Source organism: Falco naumanni, chromosome 6 (genome assembly GCF_017639655.2).
Source record: "Falco naumanni isolate bFalNau1 chromosome 6, bFalNau1.pat, whole genome shotgun sequence".
In the NCBI taxonomy this organism is placed as follows: Eukaryota; Metazoa; Chordata; class Aves; order Falconiformes; family Falconidae; genus Falco; species Falco naumanni.
Genome location: NC_054059.1, coordinates 11,392,969 through 11,407,048, shown reverse-complemented (window position 1 = coordinate 11,407,048; position 14,080 = coordinate 11,392,969).

The following is a 14,080-nucleotide window of genomic DNA, read 5'->3' as shown; positions in this document are numbered from 1 at the left end:
GAAGGAAGGGGGAAGGGAGGAAAGAAGGAAGGGGGAAGGGAGGAAAGAAGGAAGGGGGAAGGGAGGAAAGAAGGAAGGGGGAAGGGAGGAAAGAAGGAAGGGGGAAGGGAGGAAAGAAGGAAGGGGGAAGGGAGGAAAGAAGGAAGGGGGAAGGGAGGAAAGAAGGAAGGGGGAAGGGAGGAAAGAAGGAAGGGGGAAGGGAGGAAAGAAGGAAGGGGGAAGGGAGGAAGAAGGAAGGGGGAAGGGAGGAAAGAAGGAAGGGGGAAGGGAGGAAAGAAGGAAGGGGGAAGGGAGGAAAGAAGGAAGGGGGAAGGGAGGAAAGAAGGAAGGGGGAAGGGAGGAAAGAAGGAAGGGGGAAGGGAGGAAAGAAGGAAGGGGGAAGGGAGGAAAGAAGGAAGGGGGAAGGGAGGAAAGAAGGAAGGGGTAACGTATGTAAATAAGGAAGGGGGAAGGGAGGAAAGAAGGAAGGGGGAAGGGAGGAAAGAAGGAAGGGGGAAGGGAGGAAAGATTGCACATGCATGAGCTGGGCAGTTATAGAACAGTTGGTCTAAATTCAATTCCTGGAAAAATATATTGGAACAAATGAACTATTTTTAGAAAAATAATAGGTTGATAAGTAACAGCCCTGGACTTGTTAGGAGCAGACTGCATCAAATTAATCTTTGCTACTGTTACAGGTTTAACAAGCTCATGGATGGGGAAAGGTGGGTATCATTTAATTTATAGGAAGGTTTGACACTCCTTATAGGCAACTTGCATAACTAAGCTCAGCAAACTTTGGACAAAATAATGGATGCGCAGGGGACCAGCTGAAGATGACACATGCTCAAAGTAATTGCAAATATCACTATGAAAGTTTGTATCAAATCAGTTTCTGTGGGCACAGACATTATTCCATCATACAAATACACAGTTATAAATGCACACAAATTGCACATTTGAGGGGAAAGGGGGGGGCTAAGCACTTCAGAAGTCAAGAACAGAATTCAGCATAATGTAGACAAGTTAAAGAAATGGTCTAAAATAATTAGGAAATAAATCAAGGTTAATATTTGTCCTGTTTAAGGAACAGTTCACTGCACAAACACAGGACAAGAGCAGCTAGCCAACAGTCCTGTAGAAAAAGACCTGGGGTTAGAGTGGATCACAAACTGAACATGAGTCAACACTGGCCATACTCTTGTGAAAAAAGCAAACATACCGAGATATATAAACAGAAGTGCTGTAAGATATGTAAAATAAATCTTCCACTCAGTGCTCATTAAAGCCTCTACTGAGATACTTTGTCCATCTTAGGAACCATGCTTCAAGATGATAACTTGAGACAAAAACACTGGAACAGATTCTGTGGGCAGCTGGTGGAATCCCCATTGTTACCCAATTTCTTACAAGCACCTAAATACCTATCAGGAACGGTTCAAGTATAACTAATACATCCTTATTTCTAGATAACCAAAAATCTCTTCAGGACTTAATTTCCATAGGTTTACATTACTCAGAAGACCTGTGCAATCGTGAATTAATTTCTTATTCCAGCCCATGTTGTTTAGCTTCGGAAGGAAATCTCCCTGGGACTTTAATGTGTTTGTATCAACTGAAGGTCAATCTTTTTAGTTACAGTAGTCACATCTGAATGGAAATTCACACATATTTCAACAAGTAATCGCTCATCTCGCTGTATAAATTCCACCTTCCACACTAGATGATGAAGTACATTTTACTACAACCCAAATAGCTAGCCTAATATAACTAACAGAGGGGTGTGGAAGGAAACGGAATAGTCAGTTCTAAACTCTAACCCAGGAAGAGTCAGGTTAAAGTGAAAGACAGAAGAAATTTTGTACCAGAATCTTCTCCTGCTGCTGCATATAGCAGGTTATGTTAGAACTGGTAGAACCTGAGTAGATTCCTGGCATATTATAAAGCATTCAGTACTAGTTTCTTATCAAAATGAAATACTGGAAAACATGTTTGGTTTCTCCAGCAGTTTCTAAACAACCAGAATGATGCTAAAAACAAGTGCACATGACTTTCCCACAGGCAGTGATACCATGACAGGAACTATCAGCTAACTAAAATGATGTGGGAGGCCAGCCCGTACACGCTGCCGCTCCTCAGACCCGTTGGTAACAACGCTTGTGAAAAACAGCAGCTGCGGGCTTGCAAGGCGGTCCGCAGAGGAATGGCATTTCAGAGGTTAAAAGCTTGGACCACACACTGTACAAAGTAGACTTCAGCCCCTTTAAACTGGGAACAGGTGTTGAGTCAGCTCTCTGCACCCAGGCCAAATCTCAGAGCAAGGGGAGCCAAGGCTGGCATGCCATCCCGTCGGGCCACCATGACAGAGATACGAAGGGGGCAGACGAGGGGGATACGAACTGTAAAAGACTGATGGTTTGAGCTTAGAGATGTGGCTATCCCACGGGCCAGAATGAAAGTAAAACACGTAAAAAAGACAGTACAGGTCAGGAAAAGATTGCTAACTGATTCATACGAGGAAGTCACGTGTTACTGTCCTCCGCTGCCTGAAACAGGAACTTTTCTGCTCTCAACAGGAGGCAGCCTGTACTGCTAAACTGAATAGCAATCAAGGGTTCCCTTTCTGCAAAGGAAGACCTAGAAGGTCTGTCTCAGTTACCGGGCAGTCTCCATATCACAGTCTGTGCAAATCTAAGGTGACCTGAAATGTAAGGCACAGTCTGAGTTTTTAATTCTGTATGCTGTTTTCGATTCAGCACAGAGGACACTAAATCACCCCCCAGCTGTTTGAAATACACAGTCATTCACCACAGAAAACCTAATCATGTGTGCACGCTACATGCAAGTACTGTAACAGAAAATGTGTAGGGGTGCACACAAGCAGTGGCCCCCCCGCATCTGAATGGGGTCCTCCCACCATCTAAGGTAGGGGTGAGCATGTGAGTGAAATGGCAGTTGTAAAGAAACGCTGCTTTTTAGAAAGTAGATCTTAGCTCCTTCTCTAAATTTAGCTCCGTCGAGTCATTAGAGACAAAGTGCAGTATCACTATTTATGGGAAATAGCTTATACTTGCTTTGCAAGCTAATACAGTCCCATTTACCTCACAGAGCTGTGCAGTGACTCATGTAACCCAGCAACATTCACACACCCAGAGGAACTACGGAAGCAGCAACTTGTTCACTTGCTTTCCCCTTCTGGGATATTCTTGAGAAACATCATCCACCAGCAGTTCAGAATGGCATTCCTATGAAGCAGACAGCAACTGGTGTGTGTAAAACAAACTGTAGTTATAGAGATTACGAAGGGAAAAAAGAAAGTCTGTTCCAAAATAGGTTAATTCCAAGCTTGCATCTGAGTTCAGCAATTTGAAAGGTGTTACTCTACGTCAAAGCTAAACCTACACAGCTGTGAAAACCTGCCAGAACTACTTTTCTCCTCTATCTACCCAAAAATTTCCTGCATTTAATCTAGTAATCATATAGTAGAAAGGGGTGTGACAACAGTGAAGCTATCCACAAGAAAACTATTTTTTGGGGGGGAGGGGGGGAGGTGTGGGGGGGGGGGCTGTTTCTTTTGTTTTCTGTTCAGTCACCCAGTTGAACAAATTAACTCCATGGCCACGTGAACCCCGGATTCAACCCACAGGAGGCAGGACATATCATTTAGGCAGCAAGGCTCGGTTACATCAGATAGCTACGAAGTGAAATTGCACTCACTTATTCTCTTGACTAAGCTATGTGGTGATCACAACCACCAAGGATGATCTAGGCTGTCACATACTATACACATATTTAAGAAGCCCAGACCTGCATTTCATACTTAAACCTTGTGAAAATACACTCACCTCTTCCAAAAAAGCTTCTGAGTCTTTTTCCATGGCAACTCTATTTCTCTGCTGCTAATAAGTATTCATGATTCAGCAGAGAAGTCAACGGTAATACACACAAAATAAGAATTAGAATTTTACAACTTCACAAGTTTACAACGATATTATATTAACTTTACAACAATATTATAAACTTTTCACTCTGTGCATGACTAGGAAAGCTCAGATCACCTTGGTCATCTTAGTGTGACCCTGACCTTGTGACAACCTCTATAGTCTCTTAATTCTAAACTCTGAACCAGGAATTGTGTGTTGGTTTTTTTTTTCTGTTGCTGTTCGGAGTTTTCCTTTTCTTGCTATACACATGTCCAATGCCTGCTAACAGAGGCTGGGACTTAAAGGGTACCATCTCAAAGCCTACAAGCAACAACAGACAATACCCATGTGCACCCAGTGATCTATTAATGGCAATATGCAGCAATTACATCTGATCATGTATTGTTCACTTTCTACTCAAATAATTCCTTTCATACGTTGAATATACAACAAAAGTGCCCAAATAAATCCAGAGTTTAAGTTTCATTGAATTTTGCTTAGGCGTTTAAAAAAAAAAAAAGAAAAAGAAAAAATGTATCCACCACCATGTTCTAATGCTGCATCTTAGAGAAGCCCAACCAGGTTTTCGGCATTTCAGATTGGTTAAGCTAATATACATAACCTTTAAGCAGTAGCTGACAATACTCTATCACTTATATTCTTGTTGCTTTTTAAGAACATATCAACCAAATATGCTTTCCATTTCAATTTTACAAACCATTCTGTCCTTCCACATTTTCTCTCTTCCAGACATAACGTATTCTGATATCCAGTGACTGCCTAAAGCACTACCTAAGGGGGAAAAAATAAATAAAAAAATACCACTGCAAAAGAGACAGAATAGTGACTTTTTAGGATTACAAGACCAACTACCACAGAGCTTGTTTAAAATGCAGTATGAAAACACAACTCTAACAATAACCCATGCGACGGCTTTGAAATTATGATTTCAGACAAACCAGCAAAGTTTCCAAACTGTTGTTGAAGCATCTTTGATGTCTCCCGGAATGGCAGCAGTGGTGTCTCATGTACTTCGCTCTGACTAGGCTCAGAGAAAAGGAACACAGACCGTGCCTGGAACACAGCCAACGCTTATATCAAATTTACCAGAGGGCCTCCCCTGCTATCCATAGGATATATAGGCATCTCCCAAAAGTTACCCATTTGTGAATGACACCAGGGTACTCTTAAATGCAGAAAGTACAGATTAATTCAAAGTCAAAGAGAAAAGAGAAACCACAAACCTCTGTGAAAAAGCCCAAATCTGTTTTTCATTAAGTAGATTAGCAGAAATACCCAGTGTAACATACAGCATAACACCCTCATCTTACCTTAACATAAGCATAGGGTGGTTTGAGGTGGTTCTGCCCAGCTACTCTCAACAGAACAAAAATCACTCCTGCTACCATCCAAGCAGCAGTAGAACTGGTTTTCAACTGTTATTAAGGTAAACCACAGTGATTAAGCACGATTTATAATCCTGTCTCTTATGACACGCTAGGCAAGTCTCAGTCCAAAAGGACCCACAAGGTTTAAAATAATAAATAAATAAATAAGGTCTGTCATCACTGTACTTGAGAATGCCAGTATACAGTTCTCAGTTACCTTCTTTCTAAAAGGCACATGTCAGAGATTCCAAAATAGACACAAGATTCCCAGTGGATGAATTATAAAGCAGGTCTCATATGATCGCAGCTGCAAGCAAAACCTTATCAGTGTAACCACATTTTTTCCAGTTAGAGGCATATATAGTTTATACTGCAGTGCTACATTTGTAGAGGATGTAACGTAAACTGCAGAGTTGAATAAATAAATACAGATTTTAAAAAAAGAGTTAACACATACACAAAGTCCTGAGCCCTTTTCAATCAGACAAGGGAAAGTGAGAGCAGGGAGTACAGCCCTGCCTACCATAAAGTCACTGTTAGCAGTGAAAGTGAAATGCTATGTAGATATAAATGTAAAACTAGTCACAGGTGCAGTCATTTTAAGCTTTTCACCTCCATAACTTGGCAGAATAAAATGGTAGAAGGCTTGGTCACCAGAAATAAAAATTAACCGGAATAAATTCATCACTTGGCTCTAGAAGTCATAAACTTACTGAAACTCTCTATAGACAACTCTCCCGCTCTAGGAATTACCATGAGCAATACCACTTGCAGTACACAATACACAAACTTCTTTTAATTCCCTTCTCTTTCTTAAGCAAGACAGTTTAAGGCAGTGTACCTATACCTGCCTTTTCCCATATTTTATACTTCGTTGAATTTTGTTTTAAAAGTGAATAGCTGCAACGTGTGGATGTTAAATAAAAGATGCAGTTATTAGGAAGAGCCACGTGATTGACTCACATTCTATTAAAAAAATAAAAAGCATTTGGGTACTATTTTCTTTTTCCCATATACTAAGCAGAATTACAATATGCTGTAAATTAGTTACACCGTTGCCAGTTTGTCACTTAACGGAAAAACTAGACTTGCATCACAGTTACATCCTTAAAAATCTGTCATTTCTAACTCAGTTGACATATAAACCACGAAGCTGATTTCATGCAGACAATGGAGACTGCACTGGCCAGCTGCCTTTGCTGGAGGAAGCATTCCCCCACAGCTGGCATCCCGTCCCAGTGATGCTGCTCGTTGCTGTGCCAGAGCCTCCTGCTCCTCTGACCCCTCGTTTGTGCCTTCATAAAAATTAGCCAGTGTTTAGCTTTTGGTTCCCCTCCTGTGCTACCTGTCTTCTAGATGTGAGAACCTTCTACACTGGAACCAACTGTACTTTGAGTCTGACAAAGAAAAATAAAGAGAAAACCATTCACCTCTACACCCCAGCTATCTAGGACTGAAACCACACAAACCTGCTAATCTAACAGTCACCATCCAATTGCTGATTTTTTTAAAGCTTCGGGGCTGCACATCCTTGTTTGCACAGTACAGAGGCTTTGAGGAGCAGCAAGTCTTTCACTGTACTGGTTCCCACTCTCCAACTGCCTCCCCCCCCTCTCTTCCAAGTAGCTGTCCCTAACACTGTATCAGCTACAGAAGAAAGGCACTAAGGCACTATAATGCCAAGATATTTGGGAAGCATTTGAAGTCACTCAGATGGAAAACACTGGACATGTAAAGACTAGCTATTCATGCTTCATTACCATATCATTAATACATTGCTAACCAATGCATTTCTCCTACCTACCTAAGGTCACTTTTCTCTCTGAAGGAGTCAAGTAGGTCTACTCAAAGCTCTACAGAAGCAGAACTACCACAGGGGCTCCTTCCTTTTGAGGATGCTAATAAAGGTTAGGGTTCAACGTGAAGCCATTTTCATTTAAAGCAAAGGCTCCAGGACACAATTACAGCCAGAGGCCGTGATTTCAAACAAAGTGCGTGTGGGGGTGCAGGGACCTCCAAGGATACTTTGGGGCATGACTGCAGCCTGCTTGGAAAGGTTTGGTATGTTTCTTGACATGTAGTTTTTGGATCAAACCCCACATGCAGTAAAGGCACTATGCAAAAGGTGAAAGTAAATGATCTTTATTGACTGAGCTAATTGACTTGCTGATCTTGAGATTTTGAAGGATCAGCACTTCAGGAGAAATTATTTCCATCCAACTGCCTTGAATTCTTACAGTGCCTTATTCTATATTGTCCTCTGTGCCTTCTTATACATGTGTCAACTGCCCACCGGGTAGCTGGTAGGAGGGGGTGCTGGCTGGGGACAGCCGTGCTGGGGCAGAGCCCGCCGTGGCTCTCCATTGTTGCAGAAGCATGCACCAGCTCAGCACTGCTCCGCTACACACTCTAAATCCCCGCTTTTGTGTTCCCTCGCTGCCAGAGAGAGCTGCTCTGAGCAGCAGCCTCCTTGCCTGGCGCACTGACACAAAGAAATGCACAGCCGCATAGTTATACTTCATGACTCAGCTGAAAAGACACGAGTCAAACAGCAAACCTCCTCGGAACAACAGGAGCTGCACATTAACCACCCATCTGTGCATGTGGTTGTGATATTGCATCACATTTTGTGATTCAGAAGGCTTGAAACAGACACAGAGGAAGAGAAAACCTGTAGAGAGATTTATTTTTTCCTCCTGTAGGAAGGCATCTGCCTTGGTAAAAGTATGTTTGTACAGGCAGCACGTTCTCTGAACAGTGAAACTCTCATCTGGGCTTCAAAGCGACACTTACTATTTAACTTTCATTGAGTAGAAGCAGACAGATGGATTTAGTTTGGAATTTTGTTTTGGTCTGTTGCTTTTTTTTTTTTTTCTTTTTACCATTGGATCCTCAGTTAGAAGTGAAGCCAGCTGCTTATAATTCAATTCCAGCAATTCAAACTGGCTGCTTGCATTTTGACCGCTTGTTAATACAGTTGGTATTTCAATGGTCAAAAGTAACCTTTGAAGTTAGCACCCCGTTAAGAGGATAGCTGTGGGGAGGAACTGCAGCTTCTGTGGCTTGTGATTTCAGTGTGTTTCTTTGATTGCTGAAGACTGCTGTGGATTGCTTTTCACAGCCTGTTTCAGTAAGAAGGGATAATTTGAAGCCAAAGAATATAGCAATGCATGCAAAGTAAGAGATACCTATTACATCTAAGCTTGAGTGAACATATTTTGCACACACTTTGACTGGGGTAGTCAAAGCCTCAGCTGCTGCCCATCTCTAGAGAAGGTTCTGCCCACCTGTGTCCACTGACATTACAGGTCCTGGCTGCACACAGGCAGCTACACCAATCTTTGACATAACATCTGCTTGGTACCTGTTTTCATTCTAAACCTTTCGTAGCTCCACAGACATCATGCAGGCTGTGTTCTCAGCTCTTGAGAAAGAGAGGACTGACAAGGTGGGCTGTTCACCAAAAAAAGAAAGTCACTCATTTTCTCTTAAAACAGGGAGCAAGTGCTGATTATTTAATTCCACCCACCCCCATCTGTGACAGAAGGGGGAAGAAGGCTTCTTTCCACCCTCAGGCAGCAGGAGTTCAAGCCCACTTCTCCCACGGGAGGGAGAGTTTAGGCCTGTGACAGAACTGTGGGTTCTGTTGCTGGCAACACGCACTTTACCAGTTATGCATGATAACACAGCCTTGCCACATGCCATCTCCTTTGCAGATTTGACTTTAGGTCATACTACAGTGAAATGTTTTAGCAGATGCTTAACTCTAAATAGCTGCCTAAAGTACCACTGGCATCAACATGACTCTACAGAGAGATGTTACATTAACACTGCTATCCCTGTGTGAATATTCTTCCACAGTGTGATCCTCCTCTATTGCTATGTACATTTTGTATTTGCCGGTTTTCTCTACTTTCAAAACCATTCAGAGATGCTTAGCAATTCTACTAGCTATGTATTAAAAACTCAAATATCTTGATTTCTCAATCTCTCTACATGAGGGCTGTTAAGCTTAAGCAGAAGCTATTTTATAGCAGAAAATATCAACGTAAGTAACTGCATTGGAAGCAGATTCCAAAATATGCATAAATCCAAAAGAAAAAAAGACAAAGACGGCACTAACTAAACAACACTCCAGACAAGAAATTAAGCCTTTCCATAGCCATTCCAAATGACTTTATAGTTCAACTTACAGATGAACGAGTTATCCAGTTATGGCTATTTTAAAACTCCTTCACTTTCAGTCTCAGACCTTTAATCAGACCTGCTAACTGCAGGAGCAGTGCTTGACTCTGCAAAATGAATGCCAGTTATGACGAAGGGAATGACAGAGACTTGATGGCAAATCAGACCATGGTAAATAATTAATTCCTCTATAAATGCTATTTTCCATCCTATCTGAGCAGAGCAACACATTATCACCTTCTTTCTACTGGACAGCAAAACCCACCCTCCCCTCCCCTTAACGTTGTTATGTACTTCCCCAGCTGAACAAAACCACCGTGCAAGATGCACTGACCACACATAGCATGCAAATTTGAAAGCATCATCAGTCAAGTCTAAACCAAATTTCACTTACTGATGTTTTGTACGTTCATACAGTTTAATTTTAAGATCATTCATTCAGAAGACAAACATTTTTTTGTTATTAAAGGAAAAGCCCTCCTTTCTTTTTTCTTCCCCACCTCCCTCCCTAGCCCTTCCTTCACACAAAAGGCAGTTGAAGTGTTTTTTACTTAAATAATAGCATTAAAGCTACTTACTGCTCAACGGGACTGGCAGATTTAGGTCTTAGAATACAGTATTCCAGTTGGAAGGGACCTACAGCAATTATCTAGTCTAACTGCCTGACCACATCAAAGCTGACCAAAAGTTAAAAGTAAATTACGCAGTCCAAATGACTCAAACATTGACAGGCAATGTCAGTCTTGAACTGAGCGTCAATATATACCCCATTTCAGTTTCCTTTTAAAGATGGCCACAGCAATGACTCTCTTTATATTGTCACAAAAAGCTACGTGCAGTTTTTGAATCCCTAAATTGCTTACAAGTTATCAGCTGTTGCTTAATTTCCTCTTAATGAATACACGGAATACTCTTATTTTCCCCTTCAGCAGAGACTGTTTAAACTTGTACATACAGAAGGCACTTGTTGCTTCTTGCTTTCCATGAAGCTCAGATGGTCAGGGATAAAGGAGTAGGGAAAAAGATGGTTGTTGGTTTTTTTGTTTGTGGGTTGTTTGTTGGTTTTGTTTTTCTTTTCACCATCACCCCACCTCTCACAAATCAAAACCAAACAAACCCTCTGGGTCCTCATCTATTAAGTCTTCTCAGCTAATAAGACAATTCAGAAATAGAAGGTCACTCATTTACTGCTAGAATGCTTCAGCATATGGGATATTCAGAGAAACATCAACAGAATCGTGTTTTCCATCAGAAAACTTGACAATATCCAAGTCTAACTGAGCTAAGTTTATTAAATGTCTACACTGCAATTTAATTTAGGAAAAGACCAGAAAAATTAATATATTAATTTCCTGTTCTGAAGCAGCCATATGGAAACTTCTGTATACAAAGGATTTTAAGAAATTCCTTTCATGAAACTTCCTCCCAAGAACACTTTATGAAAGGCTATTAACACTCTTCATTCAGGTCTACTCTATAGCAAACAGCTATCCTTTAAAGAGAGGGGAAGGCAAACAGAATTTTGGCTTCATAAGCCACACTTTCTTTCCATTGCTATGCCTTGGGCAACTCCCAGGCACCCTCTCTCAAAGTGTGTTGCAACCTCATACAGGTTGTGTTGCAATAAGAGCAAAGTTACCATTATTCTGAAGTTAATCTGCATTCATTTGAAAATGCACATCAGTACCTCAACCTTCTTTTTAATTGCTCCACAACCTGAGTTTTCATGTTTTGAGTCTGATCCAATCCCGAATTCTGCCAATGTGTAATCTTATTAAGTATGCTACTGAGAAGCAAAAATCAATTCAGCATTTTTGGAGCTTACAGGAGGATAAGGAAAAGTACTTCTCTAAAATAACATGTGCAACTATTTTAGAACAGCACTGCTTAAGTGATAAGGTCAAACAGTTAAAATTTCATGTAGAAAAAAACCCTTTTCTCAAAGAAATGCCTTTTTCACTGTATTGAGTTATGACTCTCCTGAGAATTAGTCAGATGGGTGTTGGAGCTTCTTAGAAATTACCAGGTGTTGCATCAAGTCAGATCAATGGTTTTACACACAATAACTGATTTCTGTGTCAAGCATTTGAATCACGTAGATGCAGTTTTAGTCCAAAACATACGATCAACAACAATTATGGCAGCTTTACGAAGGAAGGGAAGTAGAAAGGTTGCGATGGTGATTTAATTGGGAGTATCTCCAGTTTCTACTCAAGGTAGCAGGCTTTTATCCTCTGGCATGCCTTTGTGTAACAAACCCCCGCCCCATTTGTTACACAACTGGGATTTAAATAACTGCTGGTGTCTTCTTGCAGCTCTTTTTCTGGCAATTTGAATCTTAAAAAATGTTAATAACTAACACCCTGATATAAAACAATTACTGGGGCTACAGGCAACTCTGCTGGGTGGAGGCCAAAAAATTCAAATAAACTCATTGTTTTACTCTCACATTAAACATGGCAAGAATTAGTTCTGCAATAGACTATATGCACCATCACAAACTGTAAATAAATGAAACCTTTCTTAAGGTATTTCTCAGAATTATAAACACATAGTCCATTAGATATAGAATTATAGCAATATTAATAACTGTTCTATGAGTGAAGCATAAAGGAGGCAAATCACGAAAGCTTTAAGTTGACTCTAGCATGGTCTGATTTGGTAAATAAATGCATTTTTAAAAAATGGCTTATTATATTACTTTATAGTAGAGACCTACATAAAGCTAATCAACTTCTTAACTTTAAGTACTTACCCCACAATCTTCTGCATATTTTCAGTATTACCTACTTCAATGTTGGTAAATACACTACTGCTAATGGCGTGTGATGGTGTCCCAGTGGGCACAATAACAGCAAAATACGTTAATACCAGATCATTCATGGCAAATTATATCCTTTCCTTTGCTTCAAGTCAGACATACCTTCTTCAGTATAACAACACAGTCCAGTGCCCTTGTACTAATAGACAGTATATTTACTGACAGGTCTCCGAAAAGGATTTGGCCAGCCAAGAAGTGGTTGAGTGAGAATCATTTCAATTTACTTTCTTTGATTTGATTGCTCTTAAATCATGTGATTCAAAAGTAGATATTCGGCTTTTTGAGATACAGGTACACAGGAGAACTTGGGGACCCTCTCAGGATGCTACTCACTGTAACAGCCTACAAAGCACAATTAGCAGTGTTTTAGTTGTGATGGTTGAGCTCATAACATAAAAGAAGAGGCCTGAAATTTTAAAGCATGTCTGTCTTTCTCAGATGCTCTAAGTCATCTAACAGAAGACACCACCTTTCCGTACAAACGTTGCCTCACTTATCCTCGTAATGTATAGGCTTCCTCACTCATAGCTTTCCTTCCTGGCAAATGCTAAAAACATAAGACCTGTTAAACTCAAAGGTTAGTTCATTTATCATAGAATCAAACATTCCCAGAAAGTAGAAGAGAAGAAATTGGCAACTAAGTAAATAAATGATTGAGAGGAGAAGCCAGGAAAAAAAGATACATCACAGGAACAATTCAACTTATGGGACGTGAACTAAGATGATCCTTTCACGTAGCAAATACAGTACAGAGGAACATACAGATAGGGAAGCACCATGCACAGGTGCCTGTATATGGCTATATAAATCTTCACTAGTTTAGCATTAAGAAAGTCTACATAACTCATGTTTTTGGCTGTCAAATACTTCAGACTTCTTTAACCTGCATGACTGACAGTTTGTACCCTTGGAACAAAGAAATAGTGAATTGAAAACACCCATTACTTTGTGGCCTTTCCTCTTTTGAAAAGCATGATGAAGACACTTTTCCAGGCTGTAAAATACCATGGTTCAGATCTCAGGTCAATACCCATGTCACGTGCTCTAGGATATTCTGTGAAGAGTTATTCCATCTCTTACTAATGTTGGTAAAACTTTGCACTAAATTTTCCAAAAATATATTTAAGCAGAATTGTGTCAGATGGAGACATTGAGGAGAATGTGCTTAAAAATACCTGGCAACACTAAGACAAGTTCCCAAACCAGTAGTTCAACTTGTGCTCCAAAATGGGTGAAATCTGGTTTTGAACTGACTTCCCTCGTTCCAGGTGGACATCCTAATCACAGGGTTCTGGATGGAATGGAGAGCACAACTTGTTGCTCTGGTATACCTGTTAAGGAAATGCAGCAAAAAGTAACAATCAAAGGATTGTTTCAGGAAAACAGCCACCACAAAAAACCTACCCAATTTTTGTCAAGATCCTGTGCCACACAGGTAAACCAAGACAAGTACTCAAACCCTTTGTTACTTCTGAAAATACAGAATATGAGAAATGTTTTTGGACAGATGAAACTGACTGAGAACACTGTGCAAACAGGAACATGGCAATGCAATAGAAACAGTATCATGATTAGCACAAAATACTTGGACAGCTTTTTCGTACAGATTTTCCTCTTTCTGAGCATGATGCAGAAAGGTAATTTAAGTGGTTTTCAGGATTTTCTTGTTTCTTATGTGTGAAGAGCCTCACTGAATCAAGAGCAAGAATCCCATGCTGGTTTTGATACTTTTAAAAGTAAAATTGGAAATAGTTATGTACTACTAAATTAATTGGAGCTCGTTG